Source organism: Neovison vison, chromosome 9 (genome assembly GCF_020171115.1).
Source record: "Neovison vison isolate M4711 chromosome 9, ASM_NN_V1, whole genome shotgun sequence".
NCBI lineage: Eukaryota > Metazoa > Chordata > Mammalia > Carnivora > Mustelidae > Neogale > Neogale vison.
Window position 1 is genome coordinate 87,876,824 of NC_058099.1, and position 14,674 is coordinate 87,891,497.

At 36.4% G+C, this 14,674-nt stretch overlaps 1 protein-coding gene across 2 annotated transcripts in view; it reads left to right on the top strand.

Annotated features, from left to right (window-relative positions):
* The window catches only part of ALDH1A1 (aldehyde dehydrogenase 1 family member A1), a 392,715-nt gene that overhangs the window by 170,101 nt on the left and 207,940 nt on the right, over positions 1-14,674 (top strand). The window lies entirely within an intron of this gene.

Sequence of the window (14,674 nt, forward strand, 5' to 3'; positions counted from 1 at the left end):
TCATGCAATGCTGATTACCTTTTATTTATATATATATATATATATTTTTTTTAAGATTTTATTTATTTATTTGACAGACGGAGATCACAAGTAGGCGGAGAGGCAGGCAGAGAGAGAGAGGGAAGCAGCCTCCTGGCTGAGCAGAGAGCCCGATGCGGGGCTCGATCCCAGGACCCGGGGATCATGACCTGAGCCGAAGGCAGAGGCTTTAACCCACTGAGCCACATAGGCAACCCCATTTTATCTATATTTTACCAGCATTTTCCTGCCTTAAAATAAAAGATTTCTTGGAGCATCTGGGTGGCTCAGTTGATTGAGCATCTAATTCTTGATCTCAGCTCAGTTCTTGATCTCAGGATTGTGAGTTTAAGCTCTCCATTGGGCTCCACACTGGGCATGGAGCCTACTTAAAAACAAAACAAAACAAAATTAAATTAAATTAATACTTATTGTGCTTGCATAAAGCTTGTAGATATAAATTAGAAATGTAAAAGAAATAAAGCTCCAGATGATCCCAAAATTGTAAACAAAATCAATGCTAGAAATATGATCATTATGACATTCAAAAAAGGTATTGGCCAAAAAGAAACCCGAAAAAAAAAAAGTTATTGGCCTTTGAAGAAGGCCTATTTATAGTAATTTCTTTATATACAATGAGTGTTACAGATCGACATGCATACATCCTTGACATTCTAGAGTAGTTGAACATAAACCAGAGCATTAGAACCGTAAAGTGAAAGTATTAATAAAGCTATTACAAAACGGGTGCCTTAAGAAATTTCCTACTTGAGGGCGCCTGGGTGGCTCAGTGGGTTAAGCCGCTGCCTTCGGCTCAGGTCATGATCTCAGGGTCCTGGGATCGAGTCCCACATAGGGCTCTCTGCTCAGCAGGGAGCCTGCTTCCCTCTCTCTCTCTCTCTGCCAGCCTCTCTGCTTACCTGTGATCTCTCTCTGTCAAATAAATAAATAAAATATTTAAAAAAAAAAAAAGAAATTTCCTACTTGACACAAAGAAGGGAAATTTGTTTTGGTAGCCTCAAAGGTGATTGAATTTTATTCTTCACAAAACCTAACAAAATTTTATGTATTTCCATTGTACTATGTAGAGGTATAAACTCTTTCATAGTGTGTGGTTCAGTTTATGGGACATTTTAGTGGTTTGTCCTTTTCCCTCTTTTCCTCATAGACATTTCAGGTAATTATATATATGTTACTATATGTGTGTGAGTGTGTGTGTGTGTGTGTGTGTGTGTAAGCTTTACAAAAATCAATGAAAATACTTTCTTAATATTGTCAGTTTTTAAATTCTCAATGCTAATTGCAGTGAAGTCAACATATCCTGACGTAGGATGATCAGCTAATCTAAATATTTGAGAAAATGCCAATTTATATCTTCGGCACCCAGCATAAGTATGTGTTGAATGAATTAATTAGCTACTACCTAATTAGTTGTTTCATATTATTGCATTACATTTTCACAGACACAGACCAGCTTTCTAATAATACATTTATTTAGTCAGGTGCAAAGGGGGAAAGATAATTGATGAAATTTGTGTATGTATATTTGTAGTCCTAACTCTGGTAATGGAAGAGTTGGAACAACTCTGCACAGAGACACTCTTGTGAAACGAAGAAAAAAGCCCATGTGCCTTTTATAAAATACAACAACATAAGAGGAACATATAGGTTCATTTTGTTTTGTTTTTGTGGTTACCAGTAGCATAAGTCCAGAGGAATTGCTTTATCTCCCTGGATTTGTAAGGTACTGGCTGACCTTTATAGCAACAATAGATGTGGCCCTTGTGGAAGAATTGAGAACAAAAAGAAGAAATTTTTTTTCAAAGTTAACTTTCAGCTATAACTCTAAAAGATAGTGAAATTCCCAAATATAAAAAGTAACGAAAGTCAGTAATCATATAGGAATATTGGTGTTAGTAATCTGTTGGAAACTTCCTCCACCCCCACAATCAAGTGGATTTGTGGAAATAAAAGAAAGCATAGCATATGTCATCATTAACAGCTGAGGGATAATCAGGAGTTAAATCTTTTCTGCATTTGAAATGCCACATACTGCAGCCTTGGAGACATGACTCACTACTCCTGCTGCTTTTATAAGATGAGTCACCAGCTCCAACTCACTTTACTGAGAGAGACACCAAAAAGTAAAGGAAGAGAAGAAAAGAGAAAAAAAGATCATTGAAAGCAACCACTATGTGTTACATTTTCACAGCCTATTTATTTCTACTCCTTTAGTGTAGGCCTGATAGGGAAGAGGAAGCAAAACAATGAGACAACATACAGTGTCTCTCACACACATTATGTGTTAACAGAGCAAAAGTGTATGCCTAAGACTCCATCCAGCAAAAGATCTGGTTTACTAAGGGATTTCCTCGCACCCCTTTATGTTAGGCTCTGCTGGATGCATTACTTCTCGTATGGAGAAAGACGTATATTCAGAATCACCAAGAACAGCATTTCACTCATCCCAAACTTTATCCACATCCAGACTTCCTCACTCCTGCTGTCCACAGTCCATGGAAACATTGCTTTAGTTGGCATTTAAAGTGTGTTCACAGGTTAAAACATTTTGAGATATAATGTTCTAAATGGGTTTTCCCTTTACCTCTGGATATGTCAATAGTCAATTATCATACGTGCACACACAGACTGAGTTACTAGGGTGATAACGATGGTTAATACTCATTTATTCCCAACAGAAAAAATATATACACTTCTTAAATTTTATCTGCTCAAGGTAATGAGGTCGTCACATGGATAGTGAAGTTCAAATGAGTGCATCTTTATTGGACCTCACTTAAGGAAAAACAAAGTTAGCTGTATAGAACAAGTGGAGGGAACTTTGTTTTCTTAACATCCGTGTGGGAGGCTGAGAATGTGACGGATTAATATTTGATAAGTTTATCTTGCTAAGGATTCAGCAAGAAAAAATGAAAGGAATCACCCTGCCTCCCCCCCAAAGTAAACCATGATTGGAATTCCTGAGATTGGAATTTCCTTATCCCAATGAACTTTGGAAAGAAAAAGAAGTTTTTCAGTAGGTCAGGTCCCAGGAAGACAATTTTTTGGGTTTTGAATATCCAGGCACATCTGTAGCAGTGTGTTTCAATGTTTAGGTCAAAATCAATAGTAGAGTAGGAAGTCGATTTACTATGTACTGACTGACCAAGATTTAAAAAAAAAAAAAAATAGGAGAAACTAGATGAAAAGGAAAATCATGGAAACTATCAGAGTGTTCCATATATTATAAAGTAAATACTATTTTATGAACACTTAGCTTATGGTGATATGTATATATATTTATGAGTGCCCGATGTAAAGATATAAATGTATTCTGACTGAATGTTATGTTGTGTTTTAAAAAGCTTAAAAAAGATTGAAGATAAGGAGTGAAGTACAAATACCCAAGAAAAGTAGAAAATATGTGTCTTCCTAGTTATATAATCGAGAGAATACAATTATATCATAAGGAGTTATGTATACATATGAAGATTGAAATATCACTTGTATTATCCAAAAAATGAAAATAACCCAGTTATCTATCAGTAGAGAAATTATCCAAAAAAATGATATGAGGAACAAACTAGATTAATAAACTTGAAAATGTAATGTTAATCAAAAAGAGCACTATCCTCTGAAGAAAATGATTTAAACATCAAAACAATAGTATATATTTTAGAAATGCTCACATATGAGACATTGCAATAGCGTGATTGAGAAGGACAATTACAGACTCTGGGTAAAGGTTAATCCCGAGGAGAAAGGAAGGTGAAAGCCAAAGAGTAAGGGTTTTTCACCATACGTACATCTCTCTCTCTCTCTTTTTTTTTTAAAGCATTCTGAAATAAGTAGCATTTGTTAAACTTAAGTGTTGGGTACAAAGGCGGTTACTTTGTTACTTTCTATATGCTTAAAAATTTCAAAATTGTATGTTTAAAGTAATCGGACATTGTGTCGAATGTTTCGTCCAGTGTCCTATTTGTGAGATCCAACCATGTTATCGCAGATATCATTATTATTTGTGTGTGTTTATATAGATATATACACACACATATATATATGTATATATGGCTTTTCGTTATTTTCATTGTCCTATGGTATCCTGTTGTATAACTATATCACGATTTTTTAATCTTTTTTTCTAGTCAAATATTGGATGTTTCTAATTTCTGGCTACTACAAACATGTGGCTGTAAGTATTTTGTGTGTATCTTCCGATCCTTTTGCTAGTTTCATAGGGTATGCATACATTTAGCGTTAGTCAGGACTGCCACATAGTTTCCCAAAGTTGTGCCAACATACCAACACAGCAGTAAAGGAGAAATCTAGTTGTTCTTTAGCCTTCTCAGTATTCGACATTGTCTTTGTTCATTTCAGCAACTCTGGTGTTATGAAGTAGTATTACTTTAGAGTTTTAATTTACCATTCTCCATGACTAATGAAATTGAACATTTTTTAATGTTGGTTATATGTTATGTATATTGGTTATATGTTATATATATATCCAATAACCAACTTATATGTATCCAATAACCAACTTATATGTTGGTTATTGGATATTCTTTTTTTGGACTGCCCGTTCAAGTTTTTGGCCCATTCTTCTAATGGACCATCCACCTATTCCTTATTGATTTGTAGAAATTATTTTTTTTCATTCTCTGTACAATGTTCATAAACAGGCAAAACTTTCTACTTCAATTTTTTAATCTTTTAAATTTAAATAAATTTACTTACACACACATCATATGCACAAAATAATTGCTCTGATCTAAGGGAGTAATTGAAAGATTCTTAGTCATAGGAGAAACATGGGTTTCGACTTCTCTAAAGGAGATAGTCGACTTGAATCTGCTCATATACATTTGTGTTACCATGACCACAGCAACGGTTGATGGGGCATTAATTCAGGTTCCACTACTAAGCTGGTCATTAGCAGTTGGGATCATTGGGAAAAAGAACAAGGTGGTCCCATTTCCCATTTCACTAGATTTTCTGAAACTTCGTATTCTGGTACAACCTAAGGATAAAAGAAAAGGTGCTGAAAACTCATTTATGTTGGGCTTACTGCTATGCTCCTGGTGTGAGTTTGGAGGTAAATGCTAATTTTATTTATAACTTAGATGAATGCTACATTTTTTTCTGTTTTAGTGTGATAATTCCAATGTCCACCAAACAAAAACATACTTAGGCTTGGGTCTCTCTGCCTTTCTATATTTTCTTCTGTAGTTGAGAAATCTTAGAGAAGACAGAAACTCAGATTCAGTGGTGGCTTAGTATCTATTCCTGTGTGACTGAGGAAAAGTCAGTAGATGATTTGGTGAGTCATTTCTGACACTTCCGTCCACAGGATCATGCTAGAATTAGTGACTTGATGTTGCAGAAATCTGTCTTATCTTTGCATATGGAATCCTTCTTCCTCTCTTTTTATCCTAAAAAATAAGAGAGAGAGAGAGAGAGTATAACACTGTCACATTGGCTGTTGTAACTAATTTTATTCCAATAAATTTTCAAGAAGTTTTGGAGGAGGAAAGTTAAGATGTGTGTTAAGATCAGGAGGTCAAACTCTGTTTTCTAGGCTCAAGGAAAGCAATGGAGTTATTTAAAGCCAAAGTTAGGAAATTTCAGGTTTCCTAACGCCAGTTTAACTACCACACATTTTGTACACAGATCCTTCTACAACTCTTAGTACTTTGTGCCATCACAGTGATTTTCCCTTCTGTGTCAACACACTTGGAGCAAAACCTTTCAGTGGCAAAAGAAAAAAGTAGGAACTCATTGCATAATAATATTTGTATGAGCAATAGATACTTCTTAACTCAAAAGCCCAACTGACAAGACACTCATTCATTGCTGCTAGAAATACAAAACAGCACAGCTTTTTAGGAGATAGCCTGTCAGTTTCTTACAAAATTAAGCAAGATCTTTTATAACCCAGCAATTGCACTTCTAGATATATACTCAAATGACTTGGGAAATTCATGTCCACACAGAAACCTGCACAAAAATGATTCTAGCAGTTTTATTTACAAATGCCAAAAACTGGAAGCAACTGAGACATCCTTCAATAGGTGAACAGATGAACAAACCCTTGTACGTCCACACAATGGAATTTTATTCAATGATAAAATCAGGTGTTAATCCTGGAGAAGACATGAAAAAATCTTAAATACATATTGCTAAATGACATAAGGGGTTTGAGAAGGCTCTATACTAGACGATTCCGACTACATGAGTTTCTCGAAACACAAACTGTAGAGACAGCAGAACATCTCATAACTGCCAGGGGTAAGGAGGAGGGGAGAGGGAACGAGTAGGTGGATTTTTAGGGCAGGGAAATTCTTTTATGTGATACTGTAATGTTACATGCATGACCTTAATATTATATGACATTATTAGCAAAATCTACAGAGCTATACAGCATGGAAAGTAAACCCTAATGTAAAAGTAGGGCATTAGTCAATAATAATGTATCAATATTGGTTCACCAGTTATAACAAATGCACGAGACAAATGCAAGATATTCATAGTAGAGGACACTGAGGGGCAACTAGGTGGCTCAGCCAGTTAAGCATCCACCTTCAGCTCAGGTCATGATCCCAAGGCCCTGGGATCGAGCCCTGCCCTGGGCTCCCCTCTCAGCCGGGAGCCTGCTTCTTCCTCTCCCTCTGCCCCTCCCCCGGCTTGTGTGTATGCTCACTCTCTCTAATAAATAAATTTTTAAAACTTCTAAAAAAGTGAAATAATAGAGGACACCAAGGCCAGTGGTGGAGGGAATAGAACTCTCTGTACTTTCCATTATTCTGTAAATCTCGAATTTCTCTAAACATGACATTATATGGATAAGAGTTTTGGAAGCATCTTGGAGAGAAGATGCTTCCATCTTGAGAAGAACCTAGGAGCTGAGAATGTGGGGGAAAGTGTAGGCAACTCTTAGATATATGCATATACTTGCATAATGTGTGGGAAAATGGGGAGCAACAAGATCTTAATTGTGATGTAGAATTGGAAAATCGTAATGTATTTTTAATTGAAAATATATAAAATCATTAAAGGAAGAGAATTGAAGTAACAGGGGAAACAGGATACTGAAAGAACAAGCTTCCAGAAGCTTTTGCAGAGACAGAGATTTGGTACAGAACAAGAGTTACTGCCCTTTGGGATGAAGGATATCTCTTCCACAGAGAAACTCCTCATAGTCTCCTTTTTTGATCATTTGATGGGAGAAAAAAGAGGAACACTGAGTCCTTGGGTAGAACAAATGTAGTCCTATTGCGGGGCAGGGACAGAGAAGTAGTGGCAAGAAACCTCACCTGTGTTCAAAGGGAAGACAATACAAAGACACAGGGAGAGGACAGCCACCTACAAAGAAAGAGCATTTTGGAACAAGTCCATGCCTCACGGCCCTCAGAAAAAACCAACCCTGCCAATACCTTGATCTCCAAAACTGTGAGAAATTAAATTTCTGTTAAGTCTATAATTTCTATTACACACTCACTTAACCAAGTACCTGCTTGATTGAATGCCCTCGTATAGACTTAAAGCCCCACTAGCATATGATTAATAATTTTTTTTCCTTGTAGAAAATTCAGTGAATTAGCAAATTGTGAGTGTTTGGTATTGTTTTTTTGTAATTCCTGCTAAATCAATGAGCCCAGTGTTCAGAGATAAATTATACATATATTATAATGGAGATAAAATGTAATGTTTTATGGGTTTCTGTGAGAAATTTCTCTTTGTTTGGAAAATATTGCTACTTGCCTCTTACTTAATCCTTCCCAGTGACCCTCCCTCCTTGATGTAGCAGAGTTGAGACTAGAGAGTCCTGTGGTCTTAAGGAAGGCAACGGATGGGTCAGAATGCCTCCCTCATGAAGCCATTGCCTTGTCATGCCTATAGAATTATAGCTAAAGATCAACAAATCCCTTAGTGTGCATCCCCAAGAATGTGAGGCCCAGAAACTTCTTACAGTTGAAAAGAAATTTATCTCACTGATGAAAAGTGAAGATAAATTTTGTTTGCACTCTTTTAGATAAAAAAAAATAACTGAACAGTAAGATAAACTTTTGACTGATCTTTATCTCCTGGTGTCCTGAAGTATTGATATTATAAAAATTAAAAATATTTTGTCTACAGTAAATGGCTATGTCTAATTTTGACAAAGTCCTAAACAACCTCTTTCACTTCCCTATTGCAAGACAGATGTAACTTAGTTTAATGGTAACGGATAATGCTTGGGTTTTACAACAACACACCACCTTTTTTCTTCATGCATAATCATGGCATGGAATTTAAGACCAATTTTCATTATGGAATGATTTGAGATGTCTTGCTATGCCATAATTGTAAAAAAGAAAAAAAAAAAACTATGGGACGTGACTTCTGTGTAGCTAGCTAGTATATAAAAACCATCTTTGAATTTTTTTAGATATTTTATATTTTTTATACATCCATGCAAATATGGAAGATCATGAAACTGTCATAAAATAAGCATCAAAATATAAGCTAAAAAGGGGGGGAAACGCTGCACACATTTTATAACCAAGATCATCTTTAAGCTCAAAGCCAAACATGCAAATTCTAACATTTTCCCTAAATCTGCTACATAACCAGGAGTCTTTTGGAAAGACTAAAAATAAGCAAAATGTGAAAAAGAAACAATTCTAAATTCCTCATGTGATAGCCAGATTCAGAAGAACCCCAAGAAATTTAAATGCAGCTAATGAGTATACAGTGCACAATCTGAGAGAATTAAAGATCCTTCTCTTCCGATGAAGGGCACCAATGTAGTTCTTCTTCCTCTCTGAAACTATATCCCTGTTGCCTGGTTTAAGAGGCTGTGGCAGGTGCTTGCAATATGCACATTGAGGTTTAATTTCCATCTGGGTGAACAAGAAGTCAGCTGCCTGGGGCTGAGGCATATTTGCTGTGAACACAGGTAAATTTGTTTAAAGTACTCTAAGTGTCAGGAGAATAAGGGCTTAGTTGGGTGAAGAGAGAGGACAAAAAAACTCACCAGGATTAGAAATGATGGGTTAGGCAAATACTCTTTACAGCACTTGATATTTGCAATATGGAAATGAAATGAAGATCAGAAAAACTGCCTCATGGACTTCTTAAAATTTAGTATCTCCTCAACTTCCTTTACACCAAAACATCTAAGTTACATGTAGCTTGAGTGTACTGAGTTTCATATCACCATGAGATTTTTTTTTTTTAACTCTATAGTTGGGGTTTTGTGAAAACAAGTACTGCTTTGAAGGGAGCTGTTGTGTGGTGAATGTCACTACCGTAAGAGAGACTTTCTTAGAAAATGAGTGAGGAGTCCATTTTGTGAACAAACCTGTTTTGCTGAAGGAGTTACCAAAGTTCAGCATGTGTAACTGCGGTTTGATGAGTCACAACTTTAAAATTTTCCCCAAAGTGTTGAAGAAGGGGAGGGAGATTTGTCAGGGGGGAACATAGTCCTGTCAGAAGGTAAGTAATATCAAGATAATATCATTCCTTTGCTTGGAGTAACTGTATTTTTCACTAATCGGTAGTTCAGTGGTAATGTGGCAGAGGCTTAAAACGGAAACCTGATCTCTTAAAAAAAAAAAAAAAAAGAATTTTTTTTCAAATGACTCATGTCTCTTCAAGGAGAAGTGGTAGAAAAGTCACATTTTTCGCCTAGGGAGGGCACTCAAAACAGCTTAAAGAACTTATGTCTTAAACCAAAGTGCTTCATGAAGTACAGTTAAGTTATCTCAGCTATCTGAACACATTATGTTTTATTTCTGCTGGTTTCGTGGAGACTTAGAAAAGACCCTAAGACTGATGTGTGGGGCTAGTCATTCTCTGACTTGGAGCTTGTCTCTGTTGGAATCCTAGTCAGATTTTCAGACCCAACTTAACAGCCAGCCCTCTACAGCGTAACTTTGAGTCTCTGTAGAAAGGACTGGTGGCATCTCTGGAAAGCAAACAGCACGTTGGCTGGATCTTGAGTACAGAACCATTTCATTTGAATTTTTACTATGCCTGTTTTTAATATAATCTCTCTCCTCTCCTAGACTAAGTTTCTTCAAGATGAATTCTGACTCATCCCATAATTGTCCAGAGGGCTTTGCGCATTTTAGGAGTGCACACACACAAAATTTAAAACATACACTCAGTTATTTGGCAAAATGATTCAAATCTATCCAGTCACGGGTTAGGTCTCAAAAAAAAAAAAAAAAAAGTTAGCAATCACATGTATTAATTGCTCTTTCAGGCATGGGGAATTTGGTTTAAAACACCACCAAAATTTACCACCCTCACAGGACTTAAAGCTAAACACACAAGTTGCCCTATGTTAGAGAATCTGTCCTGGGAAGGACGCTGACCGTTCTTTGCTGTGTGGAATTTCTGAATAGTCTACTCACAAATAGTGCAGATTTTGACATTGTACTTTTGCCTCATAAGGTGATTTCAGTCAGCAGATTATACTCTTTTAAGCATAGCCAATATCTTCCATAGACAAACAAACAAGCAAAAAGAAAAAAAACAACAACAACGAGAAGTTTGATAACCTAAGGCAATAATAGTTAACCTATGAAGGCATCAAAATTCAATTCTCTGCCCCTTGTGGCTCAGTCAGTTAAGCATCATGTCCCTTCAGCTCAAGTCATGGGTTCAAGAACCACATCGGGCTCCCTTCTCCGTAGGGAGTCTGCATCTCCCTCTCCATCTGTCCCTTCCCCTACTCACTTGCTCTCAATCAGATAAATAAATAAAATCTTTAAGGAGGAGCAATTACAAGAGAAGGGATCGGAAGACAAATCAACGAAAGCCAGCTGTAGCAGCTGTCCATAGCAGAGGGGCAAGAGGCCAGACTGTTCCAATCCCGTGTAAAGGGCCAGAGAGATAGGAATAAGGAATTACTAATACGTATTGAGCTCTTGCAGTAATGGCACGTAGGCTTTAATAGGGAGGAGGGTTCAAGAGACAGAGGGAAGATCTTAGCAAGGTAAGCACTGTGGGATCCTTAGCAACTCACAAGGGAAGATAGCATTAGGAGCAAGGGACACTTTTCAGCTAGCTTGTATCATTTTACTATTTAATGAACCTCTCCTTAAATATGAATAACAATTCTTAATATATAATAACCTCACCTTAATATAACTAATATTGTCAATTTGTGTTTTGGGATTAGTTAGGATTGCTAGTTCAGAAGCTGAACCCCAGCAAGGTTAGTCAGAAAGAGGAATGTGTATGAGAAAGGTACTAGGGGGTCTTGGCAACCCAAGCATAGATCTGGCTCTCAGACTCTTAGAAGTAGGAATTAGGATGCAATTAGAAGTTTCTTTCTTTCTCTTATCTCTGTATTAATCAGAGTAGCTCTTCTCCTAATAGAAGGAAACTTGACAGCCAACGTTCTTGTCATTCACAATTCTGAATGCCAGAGAAGCATTGTTTCTTCTCCTGTTTAGGAAGGAAAATCCTGGAAAAGTGTTCTGATTGGCGTAGCTTGGATGAGTAGCCTATACGTAAATTGCCCGCTGTGGACAGAGTTGATGTACTGTGACTGGAAAGCCCTACTAGGGCTTGTTGGTTGCTTTTATCCAAAAGAAGATACAGCTGTACTTAACATGAGGAGGAACGCTTCTTAGACAAAATAACAAATGTCCACAACATTCTTTCAGCATTGGAACCCACCGTCTAGTCCTCAGTATCTCCTTTTATTGTGTGGAAAGGCTTTAAAATCTGTAAGCTTTGGTCCAAACTTAATTGCCTTTATTTCCCCCTTAGTATAGCTGAGAAAAAGCCTTCTGAAGTCTCTATAGTGATTTGTGGATAATAGGGAATTTTAAAATAAGTAAACTTTTTCTATATTGCTCCCATCAGAGCAATAGGCACAGAACAAATTCTTCCTCTGGTACTGACTTAATCTGGAAAAAAAAAAAATCAAATCCCACTTACAGTATAAATATCATCTCATTATTATTTGAGCATCAAGGTTAATTGGTTTAATGTGTATGCATTTGATATTTTTGCAAAAGTGGTTCTGTACCCAGTTGTCACGAACAGCTATAATACGACAAAATTTGAAAACTTATATAATGAAGGCCTTTTTTTTTTCTTTTTACAATTGTCATAGAATCTCATTTCTTTATTTTTTGGCTTAGTGAAATATTGTGAAGATGGAGCAAATACAGTTCGTATCCCTGCACAACCACTGACCTGATCCTTTTGTTGTTCTTGTAGTTTGTTACTCTGATCACTGTCCTTCCCATTTTATAGCAGAGCACTGTTCACAGAGTCCCATCATGTTACCAGGTTGACTGCCATGTACTTTTTTAGTTCAGCTCGGTCTAACATAACCCAGCTTTTGGGTTAGAGATTGACTGACTTGGAATAAGGTATGCTTTATCGTATAGGCATAGACAGAGATTAAAAGGTTAAAACTGAATTTTCATGTACATTCAGCTGCACATTCAGGTATCTCAAAGCTACCAAATTTGAGATAATTAGAGATTATTAAAAGCATGTTTTTGTTTCATGGCTGGTCTGTAATGCCTTTAGTCTCTGCCAGTGTACTGCTTAGCTTGCTAGTCCATTTGTAGTCAGAGGGGAGAAGTATTCATGTAAGGTTTATAATCTATCCCAAATCTGGACAATCCATCCTAATAACAGACACATAGAATGTCCATTATTTTATACTTAGGAAAACCACCACTTTTCATTTGGAATCTAGGATTTATGTTCAGATGGGTTCTTGGAATTCACACTTAAGTCAACGGTGCATTTTCCAGGGGCGCCTAATTGGCTCAGTCAGTAGAGCCTGCAACTCTTGCTCTAAGTTCGAGCCCCACATTGGGTGTAGAGTTTACTTAAAAATAAACGCTTTAAAAAAAAAATAGTGTATTTACCAAAGGTACCGATTCAAGTCATTTTGTAGTTATAACTCTAAATAATATATATGTCATTGATAGCTCCAGAAGAAGGTTTGTTTGATCCAGGTTCTGGGAACTAGAAAACAATTGCCCAAAGCCTTGGAAGCTTCCTGTGCGATATTACGTTTAGACCTCCTTTAAAAGAAAAACAAAATCTGACTCAAAGTATTTATTTTGTTTTAAGATATTAAATATTCTTCTGTTAAAAAAGAAAGTAATCTTTATATGGAGATCAGCACTGAGATTATTAACCAACATCCCTCATAAAACTTTCTTTCTCTCTCAATGGTTGATCTTCTCATGTTGTTCTGTTGATGCCTAAAGTAATGACTCTCTTTCACACATATTCATAAATGGTGATTTCACTTATAAAGGAAAATGATGGTTTCAGATAGAAGTCTATAGAAGAAAACTGGTGAAGGTAGGTATATAAATATATATATGTCAAGAATATGTATATATATATATATATGTTATATACAGACATACAGACATACATGTATACATAAAGTGAAATAATGAAATCATTCCTATTTCTAATTGACCCTCTTAAGCAACCTCTCTGTTCATTAAAAGCCTATTGTCCTGATTCTGACCTAACCTTCAAATTTTGCAGTTTCAGGAAGAAACTCTTTCCCTCACTGTCCTTTCTGAGGAAAAACACAGAACGCATTTTTAGAAAGTAAAAAATAAGAGTTTCATCTGTTGCCTTAATTGACAAAAAGACCTAAAACAGGAAGATAATGCAATGATTAAATATTATTTTTGTTTGTTTTATTTTATTTTGTTTTTCTCATCCCATAGTTAAGAGCTAAGACCCTGAGGATTTGCCTCTTCCTCGCCCATTTTGTGTCCTCAGGACCACACGCATCCTGATCCTGACAAGACCGGATTCCCTACCATTTTTCAAATAATCTCGAGTCCCACTTGTGCATATTTGCTCATCATGTTCCTAGTAAAGATGCTTCCTCTTCCCCACCACATATGTTTCTATATTCTTTCAAGTCCAGCTGCAATATACTGTACATTATACTATATAATATACTAATATACAAGTGCACAATATACTCCTTAACTTTCTAATTCAATCACATTTTTGTTTATATTAGTACTTAGCAGTTCCATAATCTTAGAAACTTCTTTAGAGCATCCACTGCCCTTTTAAGTCCCCTTTAATTTAAACCTTAAAAAAATCCTGTTGGAAATCATTACCATTTCTATTTTTCTGCTTATAACAATGAGATGAGGCTCACAGAATTTCAGACATTATTTTTTCTAAAGGAAAAATGAATTAAGTGGTAATTTAGGACTGCAAATGCATATCCACCTACCCCATAGAACTGGGCTCAAAATAAAGCAGATGTTTGTATTCATTGTTATACACACAGAGACTGTGGACTCTGAGAAATGAACTGAGGGTTTTAGAGGGGCGGGGGTAGAGGGATGGGTGAGTCTGGTGGTGGGTATTACGGAGGAAACATACTGCATGGAGCACTGGGTGTGGTATGTAAACAATGAATTTTGGAACACTGAAAAAATAAAATAAATAAAATTTATATATATTGATTTTTTTTTAAAAAAAAGAAGGAAAAAATTATAAACTATAATTAAGGCCTAGGAAGAAGATTGTACTAGGCCACCTGGGTAGCTCAGTCAGCTAAGCATCCAAGACTTGATTTCAGCTCAGATCATGATTTCAGGGTCCTGAGATCAATTCCTATGTTGGGCTCTGCACTGGGTGTGGAGCC